This window comes from Zalophus californianus, chromosome 16 (assembly GCF_009762305.2).
Source record: "Zalophus californianus isolate mZalCal1 chromosome 16, mZalCal1.pri.v2, whole genome shotgun sequence".
Classification (NCBI taxonomy): Eukaryota; Metazoa; Chordata; class Mammalia; order Carnivora; family Otariidae; genus Zalophus; species Zalophus californianus.
The window spans coordinates 62,590,645-62,599,071 of record NC_045610.1 but is presented as its reverse complement, the minus strand read 5'-3'; positions in this window follow the sequence as shown (position 1 = coordinate 62,599,071).

Below are 8,427 nucleotides of genomic sequence, written 5' to 3'. Positions count from 1 at the left end.
TGTGTGTGCGGGTGTGTATGCACATGAGCATTGTGTTCTTGTGTGTGCGTGTGCATGGATAAGTGTGTGAGTGCTGTGTGCAAGTGTGTGCATGTTTGTGTGCACATGTATGCACATGAGCATTGTGTTTGTGTGTGTGTGCACAAATGACTGTGTGCGTGGTATGTGCGCATGTGTGTGTGTGTACACGTTTATGTTCATGAGCATTGTGTTTATGTGTGTGCGTGTGCATGAATGAATGTGTGCATGGTGTGTGTGCATGCTTGTGCGTGTGTGTGTGTGTGTGTGTGTGTGTGTGTGTGTGTGGAGTTCTGTGTGGGACTCAGTTTGCTAAGGAGGGATGTCCACAGCGTCTCCCTGTAGCCACAGCAGGAAATCTGTATGGTGCTGGCAGGGCCCTCCAGGCGGGCACTGGTGCCTGTGAGCAGGATCTGGATTTCAAACCCAGTTTAGAAAAAAACAAATCGTAGGGTTGGGGGGCCGGTGGGTCGACTTTCTTTCCGTGGCCTGGTTGTGACCCTGGGGGATGCAGCGCGGCCAAGGCGCCAGCACTGGGTGCAGAGGAGAAAGGAGTCGAAGTCTGTTGGTGTCGACAGGAAGCCCTTTTGTGGGCATCTTTGAATTCCGTCTTTTCTCACTTCTTTCAAGCCCAGCTGAGGGCGGGCGGAGCGGCTGCCATCTCCCTGGGTGACCAGCTCTGAATGTCCACAGTCTCCTGTCCTGGCAACCACCCAGCCTGCCCACCCACAGTCCTTCCTGACCCTTTCTAGGGTCTTGGGTCCCCAGAGCCCTGCAGCCACAGGCAGGGTGCAGGCAGGAATGTGAGGGGCCCCTCTGTGTGCAGGACCTGCTGGGCCCTCCCCGGCTCCACCGCCTCCTCCCTGCAAAGACCCTGTTTCTGTCCAGCCCACCCCATGAGGGAGGCTGCACTGCCACCTCAGGGTGGTGGTCAGGGAGGCACTGACTGGCTGGGCTGGTGGGAGCCGGGTAGCACCTGCCTTGCCCCAGGCTGCAGCTCCCAGAGGCAGATGTGTCTTGCTCACCTTTGGGTCCCCCAAACCTGCTAAACACCTGCACATAGTAGGCATTCAACAGGACTTTGAACCGACGAAGCGCTTTACCTCCAGCAGACAGCTAGGTAGAAGGCTGCCCCAGGGGATTAGCACTCCAAGATGTCCTCGTGGGAGGGCATGCTGCCCAGCATTCAGGCGGCTCCTCACCACTGACGCGGGGCCACGTCCTGTACCGCACCCACCCCCATATTCTGTGTGCTGTCTCCTAGGAGCCCAGACCCTTCCTGCAGCCCGACTTGAGAGGCTGTCTCCATCCTCGGTCACCTTCCCAGACTCAGACAGGAGGGGAGAAGCCATGGTACTGACTGGTGTATTCCAGCAAGCCAGGGCTGGGGGGTGGGAAGAGGGATGGGCGGGTCCCCGCTCACGGTCAGCGCCCAGGATGCAAGTCCGTGCTCAAGTTAGTTTTTCAGGAGGGAAAAGCAGCACAGCCACCACGTGCTGTTTCCAGCTCCAAGGAAGTTTCTCTGGTTCTCCGGGGCATCCGGGGCAGGACCCCCTCCCCAGGGCCCACCGCGGGGGCCTGCTGCAGACAGTGTGGTGGGTAGGCCGGGTTCACACCCTGGCTCCCAGCTTCACCATGGGGAATGAGGCCCTGTGCCCCGGCCCACGTCCTGGGGCTGACAATGACGGCCCCTGGGCTCCATCCCTATGTGGACAGGCTGGTCCCCACAGGCACACTCCCTGTGGAAGGAGAAGGTTTGGAAGCACAAGGTTTGGAAGCACTTTGCTTTCTTTAGTTAAACCCCATGTGTTTCCTGTGCTTCCAAAAATGTCCAAGCAGGAAGCAGAAAACCTCAAACAGCAAAAATAACTGTCCCCCAGATGGCCCTGGGGAGTCCACACTCCTAGGTCTTGGGTCCGTTTCTTGTAATTTTAAATCTGAGCTGAGCTGACCTAACCTAACCCCACCCACCCCCAAAAGGACCAAAGTTACACTCTTCTGAGCTGGCTTGAGGCCTTTCTCTATGCCTGTTTCACTGAGAAGGAGTCTTGGCAGTGATGTGAATACCTGGAGGGCAGCAAGACAAAACATGACTTAGAACATGTGGAACAGGGCGCTCCTAGGTGGCTCAGTCGGGTGAGCATCTGACTCTTGATTCCGGCTCAGGTCATGATCTCAGGGTCGTGAGTTCAAGCATCAGGCCCCACACTCTTAAGATTCTCTTTCCTGCCCCTCCCCCGACTTGAGCACCCTCTCTCTTTCTCTGTCTCTCTAATATAAATAAATACATCTTTTAAAGAAATATGTGGAACAAAGGGGTCAGGTGGGGGGTTAGGCCTGGCCGGCATGTGGCAAGTGGGCTCTGAGGAATCCCCTCCAAACCTGGGGCCAGGAGCGGCCAGTGTGGTCGGCGAGGCTCACGGTGTCCACTGGGTGAAAACAGCTGCCCTGGCAGAGGGAGAAGATCCAGAGAGGGTCCTGTGTTGGGAGTACCAGACACCTGCGACCCCATTCCAGCAGACGTGGCATTCTGCCACTTTTTGTAACATTTCTCCAATGCATCACGCACTGAGGGAGAACAGGTGACCACACTGGAGCTCGGTGTCACCCCTTCTCATCGGCCCCTGGGGTTTGTGTCTGCGCCACCACCTCCCTCCATGCGCCGGGACATGGGGAAGCAGGCTTCATGCTGTAGCTCCAGGGGTCCCCTGACCCAGGTGCTTTGAGCTTGTCTGTCTCTCTGGGCAGCAGAACTGCAACAGAGACCCAGCCAGAACTGAGCTGGAGAAACATGGCCAGCTCCATTAATGGCATTCGCATTACAAGAGAATGCATCTCGTTATAGATTTTATAGATAACACAGAGGAGGAAATCTCCAACCACAGGAAGGAGCAGTGTGGTGACATTTCAGGGTGTCCTCACCAGGATGTGGGGTTGCTAAGACTGTGGGGGAAATGGCTGGGCCCAGACTTGGGGGTCTTCCCACGCTGGATACAGTCCGTGTTCCCTCAGGATGAGGACTGCATTTGTCCCTGATTCTGTGGTTAGGAAAGCCAGGCACCTACAGTTTGGGGCACACCCAGGCAGGCCAGCCCCGTGGAGGTGATGACAGCCACAGTCACCGGAGGCAGCCTGAGCCAGGAAACTCCCAGGTGAGCTGACCAGAAGGGGCCAGGGGCCCCAGCACCCTGGGGCGTTAAAGCATCCTCACCCCCATCTGCCTGGGTGGGGCAGGCTTGGTCCTGTCTGCCCAGCCCCCTCCCTCTGTGGGGTCCCCTTGCTCTCCGTGATGCCATCAAACAGTCGCACATCCCGGTCCCCCACCCCCACCCCAAACCCTGGCCACCGGTTCTTGCTGGGGCTCAGTGACCAACCGTCTCAGTTTTCCAGGACTGAGGGACTTTCAGGACTCAAGACTCTCAGGGCTAAGACCAGGAAAATTCTGGCTGCACCATGAGGAACTGGTTAAGGTAGATTCCACTGACGCTGGAGGGAGGAGGCCGCTGACTTTGGGCAGCCATGCTGGCAGGAAGGCCACCACCGTCTGTCCTCCAGGGCAGAGTGGGACCCCTGCCTGCCCCAGACGCTGGCACCAGCCGGGACAGGGCTCTGTTCCCTGACAACATCAGCGGTGCCATGGGTACCAGCGACCAGCCTCTCTCTCTCAAACAAATAAACAAATATTTAAAAAAATATAAATAAAATACTCTTGTATTTGAGCATTTGAGTTAAAAAAAATAAACTTGTTCCCATTTGCTTAGGGCTCTGTCCGCTTTAATAGAATATTAAAACTTTAAAATACCTTCGGAAGTGTAGCCAAGCCCCCTTACAGAGAAATGGCTGAGGAGCCCTGCCCGGAGCTCGGTGCAGGCATGGGTGACGGCGGCCGTGGGAGGACACAGACTCCAGGGGCCTCTCTGAGGAGCAGAAGGCAAACTGCTGCTTCCAGATTATCGCATTTGTTTGTCCAGGAGCCGGTGGGGCCTGGGCAGGAGAGAACAGCTCTCAGTCACCCCCAGAGAGGTCCCCAGGAGGGCACAGCGTGAGCTCAGAGTTACCATGTGGTCCAGTTCCAAGAGAGGCCAGAATCCACATAGTCCGTGGGATTACCTGATATTTAAAGAGCCCTGCAGCCCGAAACAAACTCGTGAGAGGCTGGATATGGCCAGGGCGGGGTTGGGCACTGGGCATAGCTGCTCCCATGGGCCACAGAACGGAACAATGTAATTCTGGGAGAGCCTGAGTTATTCCCTGACTTTACTGTCCACGCTCATCAAAATAACCAGATAATCCAAACCAACATTCCATTTCAGACAGTACAGACCTGCTATTTGGTGATTTCTATGCCTACCATGTGAAACTGAGTTAAAAGGCATTTTGAAAATTTTGAGTCATTTGATAATATTATTAGGTCCCTAACTAGATCTATGTGTACATCACATGTGTGAGCCCTGTGTGGGCTCTCCCGTCTGACTGTGGGTTATGGGCTAAGGGGTTGGAACAGTCCAGACCCGAAGCCTGCATTGGACCCCGCGGGTTTGGAGAGCCAGCCTCGACCCTCATTGCCCAGCCTCCCTGTCCTGGCCTTGCATCAGCAGCCGGCTCACGTGGTCACTGGACCCTGCCAGCCACAGGGAGTTGGCAGTGGACAAAAAGACCCTGTCCCTGCCCCCACAGAGGCAGCAACTTAGAGGAGAGACAGTGCTGGGAGCAGAGCGGTGGGGTCTTGGGCTGTGAGCTGGGGGGCTGAAACGTGTCAGTGTTTGGACACATCCTTCATGTGCTGGGGTTATACGTTGATTTTCCATGTTGGTTTCCCAGCTTAGGCCTCCTCAAGCTAGATGGGTCCCAAGGCCAGGTCCCTGGATGTGGGGGGGAGGCAGTCAGTAGCAGCCACAACCCAGCAGTGGTGAGGGCAGGCCCCCGTCCCAATGGTGTCTGTAGGACACCATGCAGAACTCGGCAGGGGTGGGAGGGCTTACCGTACTTGGAGCCAACCAGGTGGCCTGACACATTCTCACAGTGCTGACAGAAGACACGAGGCTCCGGGTTAGTGATAAAGGAGTTTATCACTCACAGCAAAAGCAGTAACCAGAAGGTCAGCATGTGTGCATGGGTTCCTAGAGCCCCATTCCCCAGGGGCCACGTGAGGAGGCCCAAGAGACGCCACATGGGCAGGGGGTCCGTGACAGGAGAGGGCAACTCTTTACAGCAGACAGCAAGCAACCTGCTCTCCCTCCTGGACGGCAACGTCACCTCACACCTCAAGGCTGTTCGTATAACGGCCCAGGTAACCAGCACCCAGGGCATTCTTGACGTGCCCAGCTGGGCAGAGACAATCTCAAGAGATCTATGCAGGAGCATCTCCCAACAAAATCCAGGTAGAGAAGCTTTGAGTTCCAGCCTCAGAACTGATGGTTCAGGGAGGCAACCGCAGGGGACAGCTGTCCCCAACAGGAAATTCAAATACAGGTCACTTACTGCTTGGCAGCGAGTCCTGGGGAACTGCATATGAGCAGCACCACCGTGCATGGCTGGCCTGGGAAGCAGGAGGCCGGGATGTGAGCTGATAGAATGGGGTTCTCTCCCCACCTTCCCCAAATTCTCCTCTGCCCCGTGAAAGGGGAGAGCATCAGAGCAGGGTCCTGCTGCTCGCCACCCCATCCCAAGGTGCCCTGCTTCACGCCGCCCTCCCCTGACACCTCTCCTCAGGAGGCCGATGGCAAAAGGGCTCGTCACCCCCTTTCCTTCTGCTCCAGGGTTCGGTCGCACCAAGTGAGGAAGCAGGTGTTTGTGCAGAGCCTTTACCAGGAAAATGTGAGAACAGCACTAAAATGACAGATTGCTGGGCTCCCTGGCTCTGCAGTGGTCAGCTCCTCGCATCCTCTTTGACAGAGTGACTTAACAACTCGCTAAGCCTAAGAAAAAATGGTATGGTGCAAAGGGTTCTTGTCCACAGAGATGCAACTGATTTCCACCCCGTGGAAGAGATCATTGCAAACATGGTCTGTGCCCAGGGGGTGCATTCACTCCACGTTCCTGATTGCCCCTGCATGTGTCCATATAGAGATTTTCCTTTTAATCAGGCTTAACATCTTACTGGTTTCCCTGTTAATTAACAAGTTAAAATCTTTGACATGTTTTCATTTTATATTTGGATGAGTCATGATTTTACTTCCTTGAAAAGTATCTTTTAATACTTTTTTGTGTAAAAAGAACAGATTCTCACCTGGTAAATGCAGAAGAGATTATAAATGAAGGCCCAGTCCTTGTTCCTATGGGTGTTATGGAACATTTAGACCTTCAATATTTAAGAGCATCTGCCGGCTGCCTGCACAGGGCACACTGGGGATTTGAGGCCAGAGACCTGCCCCCTCCCCAGGAGCCTACAGTCCCCAGAAATGAAAGGAGGGCTCTGGGATGTGTTATGATGGTGCTATCTGCTCAGGGGCCATAGGGCACTGGAGGGGGACACAGGGAGGTGATCCCAAGCTCAGCGTTGAAGGACAAGTAGGAATTAGCTTCAGGGTGGGAAGGAAGTGGATCAGGGTGGGACCAGCTGGTGGTAGAGCTGGTGGGACCCGCTCAGGAAAGGGCAGGAAAGGGGCTACATGGAGGAGGGGCAGGAAGCAGGAGACCCAGAGCAGGATGTGCCCCACGGCCGACAAGGCCATGAGCTGGTTGGAGGAGGAGGGTTATGGTGGGAAGTGGTGGGGTGCGCAGTAGGCATGGTGCTCGGCAGGAGGTTCTGCAGGTGGGGGTCCGCAGGTGGGGGTTCTGTGGCTGCCAGGGCTGGGAGTCTCCCAGGGCTGGCTCCTGGTGTGGAACACTCAGGAGGCATGGCAGGTGTGCAGGGCAGGCATCGGCTCTGTTGGCCACAGCCTAGGCTGTGCCTCCCACCAAGTGTGGACTAGAACAAGGCAATGAGAAGTGGATGCTCACACAGGCACAGTGGCTGAGACGTGCCCAGGGCCACTCGGCCAGGAAGTAGCAAAACCCAGAAACAGTCTGCTGTGGCCCCAAACCGCTGGCTTTGCTCCACATGCCTGGCCACTGCGTGAACATGCCCTCTCCCATGGGCCGGCATGGCTGTGGATAGAAGAACATTGCAATAGTGCCCCGAGCTTTGTTCTAGCTGTAAAGGACTTGATGGGTGTCAGAGCCCGTGCAGCCCTCGCCTACGTGAGCTGCTGGGGACAGGTGCTGAGGCAGGCTGAGGGAGGCTCCTGGCTGACACCCTGCCAGGCCCCCAGCGGCTCCTGACTTTGTCAGTGACATCAGCAGCTTTCCATAAGGCCTCACCTGAAGTGCTGAAGTCACCCCAAAACCTCTGGCTTCCCTACTATTCCAAGTCCTATGAATTTAACTAAGCCCTTTCTCCCACAGATGACACCTTCCTATTAAAACTTAGGAGGAAGATGCCTAACTGGCCTCTCCTGGCCTTTCACCAGACACTGTCTGAGTCTTGGCCTCAGGGTGCTCAAGCACTGACACCCGTGCTGTGCATATACCTTCCACAGGCACCTGCCACCCACCTGTGAGTTATCCAGAACCTGGAGAGCAGATGGCTGAAATCATTCCAGAACCATTGCTGGTGGCAGGTGGAGGCCCTATTTTAAGTTTCCTTCTGCCTTTCCAACTTTGTGTCACTTCCTCTTGCCTCTTGCTCAGCCCTTGTCACCCTCAGGGTCCTAAACCTGGTTCCAGTGCACACAGTTCTGGGCAGACCTCACCTGGCCTACCGTGTGCCAGGCACCTCAGGGGACACCTGTGGGACCCACCACCATCCAGAAGTGCAGGGGAGTAAATGCCAACCAAGCGGTGACCCCAGATGACAAGCCCAAGGGTAAAGGCTTCTCCCCTTTGCGCTCTGAGGGACACTTCTCCAGAGTGCTGGGAAGGTTCACGGGGCCGGTTCCAGCTGCCCATAGTGGGGACCCCATCAACAGAGCACACTGGTCCTGGCTCCCTCTCCTTCCCTGCCTCACTCCCCTGCTCCCAGCTTCCTGGGAACAAAAACCCTCACTGCAAAGGCCCCGACTCAGGCTCTGCTTTCCGGGCACCCAGGCCAAGACAAATATTCTATGTGATACTCAAACGCTTGCATCAAATCCACTCCAGATGTTTGCTCAGCTGTTAATTGAATGCAACCTCTAATGGGAACCTCATTACTTCCTACAGCCAGTCCAGTGAATGAGTCCCGACTCTGGCTTCAGGTCAATCATGTGTGCCAGGCTTTCATGAGATACTATTCTTAAAGTGCCTGGCACTTGGAAAATGCTTAGTTAATGGGATTCTCCTTCTCTCTCCACAGTTCCTGATAACCTGGTCCATATTAGAACAATGCAGATTGGCAGAACAATGGCTTCCATCCATTAGTTATTCCTCAAGAAACATTCATTGTGTGCT